This window comes from Anopheles arabiensis, chromosome 2, assembly GCF_016920715.1.
Source record: "Anopheles arabiensis isolate DONGOLA chromosome 2, AaraD3, whole genome shotgun sequence".
Classification (NCBI taxonomy): domain Eukaryota; kingdom Metazoa; phylum Arthropoda; class Insecta; order Diptera; family Culicidae; genus Anopheles; species Anopheles arabiensis.
In genome coordinates this window covers 92,574,329-92,589,493 of record NC_053517.1, presented here as the reverse complement: position 1 = coordinate 92,589,493, position 15,165 = coordinate 92,574,329, and the positions used below count along the sequence as shown (strand labels likewise).

The 15,165-nt window shown below is 42.5% G+C and overlaps 1 protein-coding gene across 10 annotated transcripts in view; it reads right to left on the bottom strand.

Annotated features, from left to right (window-relative positions):
* The window catches only part of LOC120898456, a 52,184-nt gene extending 37,377 nt beyond the window's left edge, over positions 1-14,807 (bottom strand). For 3 of the 10 annotated variants that reach the window (XM_040304329.1, XM_040304338.1, XM_040304337.1), the window contains exons 1-2: positions 14,638-14,787; positions 2,289-2,476 (exon numbers count right to left, since the gene is read on the bottom strand). The gene's annotated coding sequence lies outside the window, so the exon portion shown is untranslated. The other 7 variants (XM_040304331.1, XM_040304339.1, XM_040304333.1 and 4 more) reach the window with 7 other exon arrangements.
* Positions 14,808-15,165: the final 358 nt, after the last annotated feature.

Sequence of the window (15,165 nt, the reverse complement as noted above, 5' to 3'; positions counted from 1 at the left end):
TACACTTAATTGATATGATTATCAGTGATTTGAATCGGTTTGTTGAAATATTGGGCTTTTCGGGCCGCTGTACCGCTCGCTATAGTGCGCACACCGCGAGCGAGCGAGTTAGACGCAAGCAAAAATAGTGCCCCAAAGCATCTCCAACCTTATCCACAACCCAATCGTGCACATGAAACCAACCACTGCACATCGGAGTGCATTTCTAAGGTAAAGCTGGTTCTGATGATCAACTATTCAACCGTCGACCAACGCTTGCCCGTGACCGAGATGACAGAGGCGGGGATTCACCACCTATCTCGCAAGACCGTTGAATAATTAATTCCGATAAATATCCGCTGAAATACGGGTGCCAGTTACACGGTGGCCTTTACCCTCCCCCCCTCTATCCTCCCCATTCGCGGTGCGTTTCGGAAACAAATTGATAATCTCTCCCGGGCCGTGCGTGGATTTCATAAATTATGCTCGTATTCAACTGTGCCGTAAGTTGGACACCGAAACTATAATCGGCATAATTACAGGGCCGGGCTGGGATTCGGGTTGGGGTTCGTACCGCCAACCTTATGGGGGCTCTAATTTCTAAAATATTATCCCCGCAAACCACTGTGTACCCTGTATTTTGCGAGGTTGCAGCATACGACCGTCCTTTTCTGCCATACACACTCCGGCAATCCACCGGTTGAATCAAAGCGCACTCGACCCGGATTTTGGGGTATCATTTTCATGAATTTTCCGGAAGGCTTCATCTCGCCTGCGATCGCTGTGTATTTGTGCAAATCTCCCTTTTTTGGCGTTGACTGCTCTACCTGGTGGCAATGGTGTTCGGTGAAATTTTCGGTGGGTTGCGCCCGGGTTTCCACTAATTACTACAAATCCCGATTTATCGGTTACTGTGTATGCGAAACTTCAGTTCAGCTCTGGTGGTCTGCTGATGGTGCCTATCGCTTACCGGGCCCAAAGTTAAGCCTTCGGCCAGCATATCCTAATGCAAAGTTAATCATGCATATTTGAGAATGGGGACCGTTTTGTGCCCGAGCTTTCGGAAGGCTGTAATCACCGGAACAAATGGAACCGGAGTCCTTCCTGGTTGCTCTCTTCTTTGTGAATATGGAATGCGCTTACGTAATATCGGACTCGTTACTGCAAAAGACATGCACGTTCATGCTGATTCCGGTTCTCGTTCGTTTCGAGTGGAGAATATCGTGGTGGAGAATATCCGAAGGGAATATCGCGGTACAAAAATCCATCAACCATTTCGAAGGCGAGATATCGCGATTGTAAGGATATGCGTGACAGTTTTGATAATATCACAATCCAAGTCACACAAGAAAAAGGAATGTTTAGACGTTCAAGAGCGTAACATCTTTTGACGGTTCTTTGTTGTATAAAGATTCGTAATAATTCTGTGTTCAAATTATGCGTTTAACTCTTTCAAGAGAGCTCCTTTATAAGAGGACCACAAATAATTTCGTAATATAGTTTAACGAAACTTAATGTTTCATACTTGCTCAAAGCAACAAGCAATAAGGTAGTGATATCGGGAATAGCATTATTCAATCTCAATATTAAATATTTTTCTTATAAATTAGCTTTCAAAGCATGTTTTTGTGGAACTAAAAAATGCTATCAGATCAACACGTTTTCTTCTTTATGGCTTTGGACTAAGGTCTCTCGAAAGCTTTTGCTTTTGTTAACGTGTATGTGAGAAGGAGTTATGTTGTTTACAATGTAACCTAAAGGCGCTCATTAGTTCAAAAGCTTTTTTGTTCTGATGTTTCCCTAGGAATGCCTTGGCAATTATCTTGGTTTACTTTTTTTTTTTAATTGATCGAACAAAATCATATGTTTTAATCCTATTATGATAAGAAACAATAGCTGTATGCAGTTCTGGCATATTAAGCCTTCATTGGGTTGCCTTTCAATCTAATCTAAAGAAACTGAACTCTATTGTTGGAAAATATATATTTCCTTAAAAGCCCTTGCCCATGAACCTGCACTGTTTTCATTTGAATTCCTCATTGCATGCACAGGAACGTAAAACAATGTCCAATTCCAGGGATACTTCTATTTCAAGGAACAAAAAACTCAATAATGAACACGTTCCAGTACATTGCAACGCACACATTCCAACACGGTATCGAGATACATGAATTCCTTAAAAAAGAATGCAGACCTACCAACCAGCCGTAGCCCAGTGCCTTACTACAGCCTTTACTTTACCCCCCCCCCCCCCCCAATCTTTTAATTAGACAAAGAATGTAGAAAATAGTTGGGTGTAGAGAAAATACCTTTAATCCTAGAACAAACTTATACAGCGTTATGCTTTTTTATATTTTATTTGCGCCTCAGCAGAGGCAAAGAAGTTGGCACTATACACAACGATAAGGCACGACAACTGTTCCACTTCAACATTCACTGGTGTGTTGGTACTGTTGACCGGGGGTACACTTTGTCACATTGTTTCCGCAATAGAGCTCTGTAAAGAAATGCACCATTTTTGTTTAAATCACACATAAATCATATCATTTTATAGTAAAATAAATTCACACATTGTAGGCATGTTTCAAACACCACAAGCAACAAGCATTATTTTCTTTCCCCTGCCCTTAAGAACGGTAATCACACATCCTTTGCGGATCGGTTTCCTGCTCAGACACACTGGAACCACTTAGATTAACTGCTTGACACTAAACTCCACAACGAGACCGGGCTGTTGCTGTTGCAGCCAAAGCGGATGTGAGAGCTTGTTACCGGGCGGTTAAGAGACGTGCATGTGTGAGACGTATTTGCTCGTCCCTGTTGTTACCGTTTTCTTGTTGTTTTGTGATTGCCGTGCGTCACTGAATCTGTCACACAATGGGGAAGGATGTACTTCACCGTTTTTCTTTCCTGTTTCCTGTAGCACTTAGAACAACGAGACACTTTCTTAATAACGAGGGAATGGAGGTAAACCATTGAAGAATTTCAATATTATTTTTCATTCAATTAACGTAGTTCACACACTCATGCACTGAGGAACACTGTCATGGAACGGTTCACTATCTTCAATAACTTTTTATCCCTCTGATCATACACTTTACTCACGAAGAGTGTTGCAGTATCACATCCGTTAACACCTCACTTTGTAACATTTGGCATACAGCTTATAGATGCCTGCGGATGTACTTTCTTCACTATTTATGTTTTCAAACATTTGCGGATGATCGCACTTTAAAGATCTTTTCATGATCCTACAGGGCACTTCCACAAAACACAAAACGCTACTTTAAATCATTGCAATCTGGCACACACAAGCAAAAGGGCAAACCACACGCAGCACTTACTGCAGCTACGAACTGGAGCGAGGCTGCATTCCGTTCGTGGTCCGCGGACCGACAGACACTGACCGGCCAGGTTGACCGGTCCAGCCGGTGGCCGCGTCAGCAGCAGCAGCAGCGGTGCGATCGCGAGACGATCCGGATAATTGAATGATGAGCTATGCTTCAATTTAAATTCATCACTTAGAAGCTGCCTCTTTCTGATTCTTCGAGAAGATCACTGTGCCGCACTGTGACTGGCACCGTACCGGCAGAAGCAGATGTACGGGTTCACTTTATGGGATTCTTTTTCTTTTCTCTGCTCCACCGTCTATGTGTTTCGTTCGAAGTTCAAGAAAAAGGGTAGCGGGATCGTGCATGGAATGCGGGGGGAAAGCTAGTGATAATGGGATCTTTTTTCACATAAAAGAATGCTGCTGTTGCTCTTTGTGACGTACGCTGCTGTCGGAGCTGTTGAAGGGGAAGCTATTGTTGTCGTGTTATGTTGGGGCGATAATTTAGCTAAGAAATGGAATTCGCTAGGGCTTTTCAAGGTGCATGAGGAAAAGAAGGTTTGGTCTACTTTCCGTTAGGGGTTTCATTCGATCTTATAACTAAATTAAGATAAAAGGAGGGATTAAATGTGCAGGAGGGAGTATGTCATTCTGATATGTTCTTAAAGGATCTTGAAAGCAAGATGACAGCAATTGATTCAGAAGGAAATCTTAGTTGATTGAGCATGAATGTAATCGTTAATATATTGTTTTGATATTTTTGACTGTCATCCATGATATACAATGACAACCAATGGTCATTAGCTTCGTTTAATAGAAGTATGACGTTAAATCATAGCTCCATAAAATAGTTAATAGAAATTTTAAACACACATTACCTCGCCATTTCCTAGCAAGGCTACTCCAATCCATTTCACTACTATTGCTTTTCTTATCAATGTAGCTTAACGGGCCGAAAATGTTCTAAACTAAATGACCCGTATTAGCACCACAACCAACCATGCCGGGAAAAGCAATCAAAAATTTTCATTACACTCAATTTGCCATTCCATTCTAAAAGTGCTCCAAAAAGTGTACTTTGCTTTTCGATCGACAGCACTGTTGCCCGGGTTTCTCCGGCTCATGACCCGTTTGAAACATCGACAATCGAAAGAATGTTGTCCATTCGCCGAACCAAAGCAACGAACACTGTGCACTGTGTAATTGAAATGCAATAAAAAAGGCAAACGGATATCGATACCGCTCCAAGCAAGCGGGCTCGTGGTTTGCCGGCTATCGATTTTGGATCCACTGTCTTGCGATGCTACACCCGCAAAGATTACACACCGCATCGCCGGGGCATGTAATTGGGAAGAACGAATCCCCCCATAGCAGGTCCGGGCTTGCGGCTACAAAAAGCGGTATTTGTTCGGTGCAGTGTAACAAAAAAACCATCGCATTGTTTCGCTCCGAGCGGTAAAATTCAATTACCGCTGTACGGCGATTGTTTTAATTGGAAAGTAACAATGGCAGAACTAAAGTGGTGGAATGCTTTTGGCTGGAGGCTGATAGAAAGCAAGCATTATCGGTGCATACTAATTAGAACATTTTTCCTGTTGCTGTGGCTTTTAATAAGCAGTTTGCTGTATAATCGAACCTTTTTGTGTTGCTATTGAAACCGTTTGTGTTGCTATTTTTGATAGAAATGAATTTCAGTGATCCTTGGGAAGTCAGTACAGAATATTTATGTATGATTCCTCACAAACTTGCTTAAATAATGCAGGGAAAATGCTATGTTTTTTTATACAATGAAATATTAATATCTTAAAAAAATATTTATTTTATCCACTAATCCCTCGATAACAACGTTTTCCAACAAAGAGAAATTTTGAAGAGTGAAATTAATGCAAAGAAGGATCTGCTTTCCATTAAAATTAATTGTAACAGTTGGGCTTAGCAACATTCTTTGTTTTGGTGTACAATTCCGCCTTATATCACAGTGAGATACAAAAACAAATCTATATCTTTAACATTCACACATTAACTCTTACCCTAAATGGTCGTCGAAGAATAATTTCTTCTAAGTACTTAACGGTGACAATGATTAGCACTGCCATCCGTGCGGGCCGCGTAAAAGCACGATGTTTTACACACATTAGTCATCAATTAAGCAATTTTCATTGTTCTGGCTTACGAGACGTCGAGGTAAGAACGTGACACTGCTGCTACGTTACTTAGTAGAGCAAGATCAGATCAGAAACATAAAAATTGCTCCACCGGACACGACTCTCTATGAACTTGGAGTGCTTATATGTGTGTGTTTGTTAAAGGTTCTGTGGCCATCCGTCTGCTACGATATAGTGTAGCCCAGGAAAGCAGACACGCAGTTAGTCACTCGCCCGGACTGCGATAATGGGTCAGATGACCTTATAGATTGTGACGCAGTGACGAAGTGAGAAACGGCTGTGACACAAAGAATGTGTGTAGCTAGTTGTGGAACGTAACTCCCAAGATGTTTTGGATGACTCCGTAACGCTACAGAGCGTTATTTGAAGTACTTCTATTTTTATGGTAGATTTGAACTCACGTCTTGTCGTTTAGAAACATGTGTACTAAACAATGGCTCTATCAGGTTACTCACACGTGGTGGCGATAAAACGGCTTCACTAGACGGCGTTATCAATGTTCCTGTATTGTAATTATTATCCCATTTATCCTGTTTTTCATGCGCTTGATTCATAAGAACACTGTCCATGATGTTGGTAGTGAAGTAGCGTCGTCCGATTTTCACAACAACTTTAGGCGGAAACAAAAAACTACATACAAGTTATCACCTTACGTAGTGGGAGCTTATCTCCATCCTCACTTTCTCCATTATAAACTGAGCACTGCAGCATAGAATTGAATTCATTTAACTTTAGGTGCTGAACCAAGAAACTCTCCGAGCTCCATGAAAAACGGACAAAACCTTGAATCTTCATCTCTTCTCTTTGTAAATCCGCTCCTATGTGTCTCGTACATCATCTCCAACCAGCACCAGAAAGTTTTCATCTTTATCAACTCAAGCATGGCGAGCACGAGCGTCTTGGTGATTGTCTTGCTGGCACAAGATTCCAGTTTGTGCAGCCAAGAAACAGCAACCCACCGGGCGTTTGTGTACCGTATCACGGCTAAGGGCACGGGGTGGGCCCGCGTGAAAACTTGGCCAAACTTTATGCACACACTTGCCGACCTGTTGGCTTTTTAGTGACACACACACACTGCACTTGCGGCGTAAGGGTTTAAGGCAGGTGGCAGGTAGTTTATGCTAAGTACCGGGTGCGGAATATCTTCTTATCACCCGAACACCAACTTCATGCTATGCGGCCGGGGAAGCAACAGAACGAGAATGCTTGCTTTTTAGCTCTGCCTGTTTGTGTGCCATGTAAAAAGAAAGTAAAATCTGCTGGTAAAAGTACGGGCAGTGTCAGAAAATTAATTACGATCGCTTCTGCTGAACTTCTGCCGCTGTTCGCATGAGCTGTGTTGCACAAGTGATGTAGGGGAAGACAGCGACTCAGAGACAAAAAAGACACTCAACAACACACAACAAAAGCTGCTTCTAATGAATGGGTGTGTATGGGAATTCTAAAGTCTGGTAAGGAATGTGACCGACCATTATTCTGGTCGGTAAGGCAAAAAAGTACACAGAAAGCATGTAGAACTTTCCCCTTAAAGTAGTGAACAGCAAAAGGATACACTGGTTTGCTGGACGGGAAAAAGCAACCGTCACAGTCACACACACACACTGTCACGTGGGTTAAACAGAACCCGCCCTGTGTCTTGCGCTGGCAGTAAAACACAAAACATTCTTTGCACACGTCCTGAACGATAAAGAGGTTTGATAAGGAGCTAAACTATTTTACCTCTGTTTTTGCTGCCGTTTGACCGGTGCTGCTTCCTCGCAGAACGGTTACGGTTAACTGATTGGAAATAATCGAGTAGATAAAATTGATTAAACTGGTGCTGCTGGGACATGTGCTTTGTCACGGGGCTGTAAAACTAAATTGAGGTTTGTTTGAAGTAGAAGCTGGTAGTAAATTGTTCCTAAAAAGGGCTATTTGTTTTCTTTTTTGTGATGAAAGCGAAGGCGATGTAGAATTCGTTAGAATCACGATTAATGAGAGTTGAACGATTGTTTTGCAGTTCGTAGAATAACATTAGCAGATGCGATCGTCCCCGATCGCTTAACGAGACAATGCGACATAAAAGCACCAACTGACGGAGTGAGTGCAAGCTTTTGGTTTTTGCTCAGATTAGAGTTTAGATTAATTGAAGCAAACGTTGAAAACATTATTGCTTGAAAGCGTATGTGTCCTCCTAAGTAAACGTTAGTTCAATTAGTTCTCTCCGACTCTGTTAGCGCCGTTCTTTTGCTGCCCAATGATAAGCAGTAATAAATTTGTACGTTTACGCCTCACCACCAAAACAACTCATTAGCGAACCCGATTGTAATGCTTTCATTTAGCTCAATTCCAGCTTGTTTGTTTGAGGTTGTCAAATATTGCACGGGCAGTATTGTGCAGCTAGGTAAACAAAACAATATTGCTCAATTGCGTCGAGGTTTCGCTCGCAAATACATGAATATGGAATATTTTGTTTATTTTTAACGTTTCATATGCAAGAAATATTGTAATTAAACATGTTCTTGGGCGCAACCGAAGGTTAGTCTTTTGAAATAGTTCATACTTCGAGCTAAATGTGCAAAATGATGCAACTCCAAGAAATGTTGTGTTATAAAACTTGTACATTTTGTGTGAAACCTAATAAGTAATCCGTTGTCATGCTTCAAATCATGAATCCTTTAAGAGATTTGAGATAAAAAATATAATTGACAAAAAACAATTGTTCAGCTGCATCTCATGTTGCCATACTAACCTCAACAATAACTTGTATGGCATCAAAAATGATGTCATTCAGAAATGATGGATCAAAAAGTTCCAAGTAATATCCAGGATAGCTTGAACTTGGCAATTTCTGTAGAATTTCATATTCTTTTAATTTTAAGCCAAACATCTCCGAGATGTTGTATCGACATTCTCATCGTTGTCGCGTCTATTGACATGATCCCTGAGATTCTGAGAGCCGGCTTCGCCCGGTTACCGGTTAGCGGTTCTTCAACTTGCAAAGCTGAACATTTTGGACTTTGTTTGTAACCGTATCCTCTTATTTAATTCAGTCAATTGCCGTTACTTAAGGACGTTATTTGATTCAATAATCCCCGCAACACAAACACAAGCACAGTGCGCCTGAGCTGCTTCAAATAACGGCGGCGAACAGGCGGCGGCGAGTGGTTTTCGCTGCCGTCGAGTGGTGCCTTCACCTTCACCCTGGGTGTTGTGGAGTGTGCTGTACCGAGCAGAAGCAAGTTCTTCTCCAACCACCTTCTGTGCACATAAGCGTGTGATTTCGTAAGCTGGTTCGAACCGTGCTACTAAAATCTTCGGTAAACAATTACTGCCCCAGTAAACAGGAGATTGAATGAGAGAAAGAGAGAGAGAGCGGGATAGAGCAGTCGGAGAAAAGGGGTTCGTTGTTTACTGTAATAATTTTCATGCATTATCGAACACGGGCCGTGGTTCGTGCCGTGGAGCTGCCATGTACGCGCCGCAATGTACACTGCTGGCTGGAAAGCCAAGTGGAAAAGTTTGTTTTGTTGGATGTCATCCATTTAGCGTCGAATTAGTGTACGCGGGCAGGGAGCGCAGAGAGTGGTCTCGACGCTAGCTCCGGTCGAATGTTAAGCTCGTGCAGAATGAACATCTTCAGCGTTACCGCGTTACCCCTATCTGTTCATTTGCATGTAGCCGAGGAGCAGCTTGTGGTTTGCAAAGCATTTCAAATCGTTCCCCGGGCAAGGCCAAAGCTGAGCACGCAAACATGCCTGACCTATCGGGCAGTTGGCGTTCGTTGTGGAGGGGTCATCTTATCAGCTGATTACTATCTGCATCAGTAACATTGGTTTGTTTTAGCGATGTGTGAAGCGTAAGTGGTTTTGGACACGAATAGAACTCGCTGAAGTAGGCCATATTGTCAAGTAAAACAAGCTGCAAGAGTGTTGCAATTCTAAATGTCCGATTTAGAAGGTGTCATTGTGAATCATACTGTTGTGATACTTGAAAGTAGTGTACTTCAGATGTGGTTGACGAAATTGTATGTTGATCTAATTCTACTGCTACAGCGCGTTAGATTATAATCATTTTATCTTCTGTTGTATCTGAGATCATCATACAATAGAAACTGCTTCTTAGAGCCTCCAAAAAGATTAAACATAATGTCCATTTTCTCCAACAGAACCCTCAAACTTTGTCTCGAACAAGTGTTCGTGTCTTTGGAGTCCACCGATAGCACGGCATCATTTTGCAAAAAAAACACACGCACACACAATCTGCAACTACTCGGACACAATCTTTATCCACGGCCGTTATCACAACGACCGGTGGTTTGCGAAATTGAAATAAATTGGTCAATTATTATTTGCGCCTGGTTGTTGTGCTCACGGTTTCCTAGTGCGGACTGAATGAACATTCCGTATCAGGTTTGTTTGGAGCTCCAATGAAATGGCTCGAGCGAAGTAAGCAAAATATCTGTAAGCTACGAACCCAGGACAGTGACAGTGACTGCACTGTTCAGAAGACGTCCTCTCTCATCAATCATGTCCCTAGGCTTAACAATACCTGGAAGATATCGCACGCGTGTGCGGACCCGACTTCCAAGTGTTCGTTTTTGTGGGGGTTTTGGGAGGTTTTGTTTGGTTTTATTTGGTCCGTTTGATACTGCACCATCATGATCAGCGCAATCACTGACACCGCGGTACTATCTTATCGATGGAAGACCTTCTGAAGGTTTGCACCGTAACAAACAGTTCAAGCATAATCTATTCTTCGGTCGGCTGCGTCTAACTGACCACACGGCAGTATCATTAGGGTTAGTAACTGATCTTGCTCTTACTCTTTCGTCACATTTCGTACTTTTGTTTCGCGGTTTGATTGAAACATAGACACACTGTTTTATAGTCGCTTGCAATTGACGTTCGCTTATCATCCATTCGCACAGTGCAAAACGGGTCGTCGGCCAGCGGTTTAAATGGGTTGATTTGATTTTTGGATTACAATTTCACCGCTCAACACCTGCTATCGTGCGTATCAATGTGTTTAAGACATCTGAAAATGAAGAAATCGCTCCAAAATTGGAACTGCAATGATAAGCTGTTGTCTTTTTTTTTGCTTTATTATCTATACAGCTTTAGACACACACTACGGCAGCACACTGGAATGCAGCTTCGTTCGTTCTAGCCGGAAATGCAACACAAAAGCCGCATAGGTGGCCGTGTGTAGAAATGAAAGCAATTTAAATCAAATTTGCTAACCAACGAAGCGTGCAGCAAATCAAACAACACGCGTGTAGCGAATGTGCACCGCTTTGCGTCATCCACACTTCGGCGACCGACGGGGAAGCTATAACCCGTGGAAACGCGGTATTTGGGATTTTTGTTGTATCTCACCGTGGGTAGTGCAAGCATCTCGTGATTTAAGCTTGATAAATATGGCTCTCCCTTTTTGCCCGCAAGCAGCCAACCAGTATCGACCGGTTCGATCGGGTTTGTATGCCACACTTTTATTAAGGTCACGGTAAGGGTGTGATCCCGTGACGAAAATGAGGAACCACCACCAGGAACCGACTCGCAGTTGGTTGCAATCGGACGAAAGTAACACAACGGCGCTGTGGGGCCGGTGGGTGGAAGATAAGATCGGGTTGTTGTTCTTGTTGCTGTTCTGTTTCAGCATTTGCTACTCACGCGACAGATGTTTGGAGCCGCTTTTTGTTTGAACACTGAGACATGAATCGAAACAACCGAACGTATTCTCCATGGAGCAGGCTGTATCTGTTAGTCGTACAGGTTTTGAGCCAGGTGGATGAAAACTTCCAGGCCAGGTAAAAAAAAAAACGGTAGAAGGAATAACAAAGCAACTCATTTGTAGAAGAGCACAATTGATAGGCTATGACCAAGTTGTAAATTCACATATACTCGGACTAGGATAGAGAAAGTACAATTCCAAAAACTTATCAATTATTAAATTCATTGTACAGTTACTTACGGCCACCAAAATTCAAATAATTGGTTATTCTTCTTCTATTTGGCGTAACGTCCTACGCGGACATGTCGGCCTTTACAGGCTTTTGAGACTTAATTCATTACCACGCAGCCGCATAGTCAAGTCAATTCTTTGCTACGGGGGGACGGTTCATTCTAGAATTGAAGCCATGACGGGCATGTTATTAAGTCGTTCGAGTTGACGCCTGTATCACGGGACCGCCCCTACAATTGGTTATTATGTACCACAAAAATACGTTCTTTTTAAGCTTTTTAAAGCTAAAAATTAAAGATTATCTATTCATAAGTTTGTAAAATCGGTTGAGTAATTATAACCTAACCATTGCCATATTCTTCCTAAAAAGGGTCAGTGAGTCATCAGAACTAATGGAAACTTATTATTTCTTTGATATCAGAGAGAGTTGTATTCTGTCAGTCCGATTCTAGGTAACTTTTGCAAAATTTACCGCGTCTGATGTGTGTTTTATTCTTGATCTGATCGTGTGGATATCTCATCCTTGGGACATTTTAGTGCTTTTAGCAAGAAATGAGCGTTATTTGTAACGATGTGTTTTGAATATTTGCTGTATTACTTTAATAATAAAATTATACCAAAAATGATACTACATTTAATTCTCATATGATATCGTCTTGGAAGATGAGGGTTCGCTGGGTTTTTGTTTTGAACGAAGCTCTAAAATCTACTAAAAACCATGTTGACAAACAAATCAACGTGCTTTCCCTAATTTTTTATTACGCGTAAATGCAGTCCCTTGCACTAGTCCCAATAGTGGGCATGTGAATTACGTTATGTATTGCAATAAGCATTTAAATGATAAGTTTGTTATAATCTCTTGCTGTCGTCCTTTACGTTGTGATGCCTAGTTTCTAACTCTTCCTGCATCGTATTTTTAATAGCGGGTGTTAAAACATAGTTTAAATTACTTGACCCATCCACTTTCCCGCACATGATCAATCAACTGATACAATTATAATAGATTCTACATATGGCAATGCAAGCTATAGCCGTCCCTGCAGGCCGGTTTAAATGAGAAAACTATCTAAAGCTGTCGAAAATGCTAAACGATTTTGCTCCCTCCCCGTTATCGTTTTGTTTCTTTTGTCCCAACAAACACAGACACCCACCATTACCCACACATTAATAGTACATTGCAGCGCTAGCCAAAGGATGTGGTTTCGTTAGAAATCATCCTTTCGGAAAACGGTTTTGCTTCCACCTTCTCCATTAGCAGCCCATCACAGCGGGGAGGAGGCATTCGCAAAAGAACGTTGAAAACCCATTTAGAATTTTTCCACCCGATTGGGCACGCGGCTGGAGGAGGCCCCGTTGCTTATGCAGAATTTTAAAATGCACCACCAGTAGGGTCGATTGCAAAATTTGCATGCCGCAATTTGCTGAACGGTTCGGGATAGAAAATGGCACACAGAAGAAAAAAAAAATGCCGCAAAGAAAGGAAAACCGATCACACTCACGGAAAGTTTTAGCCAAGTGTGTGAAAATTTGAAATAAGAGTTGAAAAATACATTTCATTTCTGTTTAGTTTTCACTTCTAGCAAGAGCAGACAGGAATAGGGTAGGAAATTGAATGCTCCGATGGCTGAATGGAAACTGGATAAATGTTTTACATATTGGAATTTTAAATATTCTTTGCCATTAGAATGCAATTTGCAGCAAACTCTCCACACCTTCGGACCCGGTCTCGCGCCGGTAAGGAAGTGGCACAGATGGATGTGTGCTTTGCCGAACGATTTTTTCTTTTCTTTTTGGAACGATTTCGGAACAAATCTAAAGCGTTACCAAAAGCACTTGTAGGAAAAAAGCGATCTTTCCACACTAGAACACTCACACACTTCACTGTGCTGGCACCAACCGTAAAGAGCAAGAATATTTATTAATCCTTTAGTAGTTGGCGCTTGTTATGTTTGCAGTAGAATGGTAGAACTTCCACCAGGAATATCCGTTCCGTTTTGTGCAGATTATTTCACGAGCGATATGCCAAAAAAAAAAAAAAAGAGAGCACTTGATACACTTTCCAGCTTAATGGATTTTGCTGATGAGCATAAATCACAAATGCGGCGAAGATTTCGTGGGCTGCCATTCGCTTCGTGAATTATGCCATTCACACTACTGCACTGGTATTTGGGGGAGGTGATTTCAAGGGCTTTATCACCTCACGGGAAGGCACATTAACGCACACCGGCATACATTTTTCACACAAATGGTTATTTTATGTAGAATTTTTACCGAAATCCGCTTCGAAAATGATCTAAAGGGCGGACGAAGCGATGAAATTCTTCACACCAAACACGGACACACTTCACAGTTGCCTTACTGCCGATAGCTGAGGGCACACGTCGATCTAGGTTTGCAGTACAAATCCGCTTCTATCTCCCTTTTGCCACTTGACCATACGCGTCGAAGCATTTTTATTCTGGAGCACTTTGTCACACAGTGGGGCGCTTGATAACGGGGTAGTTGCGGAGTTGTAGTGCGGAAATAATAGAAGCTTAAGATATGTCACACAAATCTACCTGCGCTTTAGGGGTAGTAGTTCGATCGTACGTACTGCTGCAAGTAATCGTTCACACTACTGACACTCAGCACACTCGACCGGCAGCGCACAATCCGAACCAAATTCTGATCCCCCGCCCCGGCAGCGTTGTAGGCGTACCTAACTACCGTCGGCCGTGATGGCCGTGATGGCGGAGATGGCCACTTAAGCCACTTAAAACGTGCGCACGATCCTACGGAAGGGCAGCCGGCAGCCGTCGTGCCGCGCGGCATGAGTGGAATGAATATCTTGATAAGCCGCTAAGCAAGACATCGTAAAGACACACACACACACACACATAGAAATGAGAAGCTGGCTGGGTGGTAAGGGAAAAGCAAAGGGATCAAGATAACGATCAGTTACTTTAGTGCGATGTGTTGGGAGGTTGTTTTTTATTCATCCAGTTTTCTGAACATTGCTTTCTTCGCGCTTCGCGCGCTCACTGCTCGTTCAGCTGACAAACAGAGCGTTATGCCTCTGTAACGCTCCCGCGTACAAGCTGAGCGTTATGGGAAATGGGTTGAAAGTGAGGTTAGGTGTACTAAACCTTGAGTCGCTCTTTGGACTGTAATTTGTAACGAAAAAAAAAAAACCCGCGAGTCTCCCCAGCAAGTGGGGATCTTTCTTCTCTCACAACGCACCTTTCTATGCACAAACACACATTCACGCTCACAAACTGGAAATAGACACAGGGAAGGGGACTTTCTCACTTGGTAGTGTACACCGAGTCGACTAGTGTCGCGGAATGCTGAACCGCACGCTTCGGCTGACCGACACGAACTGATTACGCGAAACCGGTGCGCTGATAAGCTAATGGCGCCGGTGTGCCATCGCGCACATGGTTGTTTTTTTTTATTTATTTCTTTTGTCCGCTCGCGCCGTACCGCTGTGTTAGTTTCAACTGGTTTTGAAATCTTCTCCCGCTAAAAAGGTGATTTTTGCGAGCGAGCGAGCGAGAGAGTGAGCGAGTAGTCAATGGGGATTGAGCGATTGTGAGCCGTTTGCTCGCGAGATGCATCTTGCGCGATGTCTAAATGCAGTTTTTTTTTTGTTGCAAAAGCTCCTCAAGTGGGTTGGCTGATTGAGTAGGTAGTTGTTATGGTTGGGATGTCATTGAAATATTACAAACAATGTAGGGGTTGTATTTATATAATTGATTTCATAAAGTG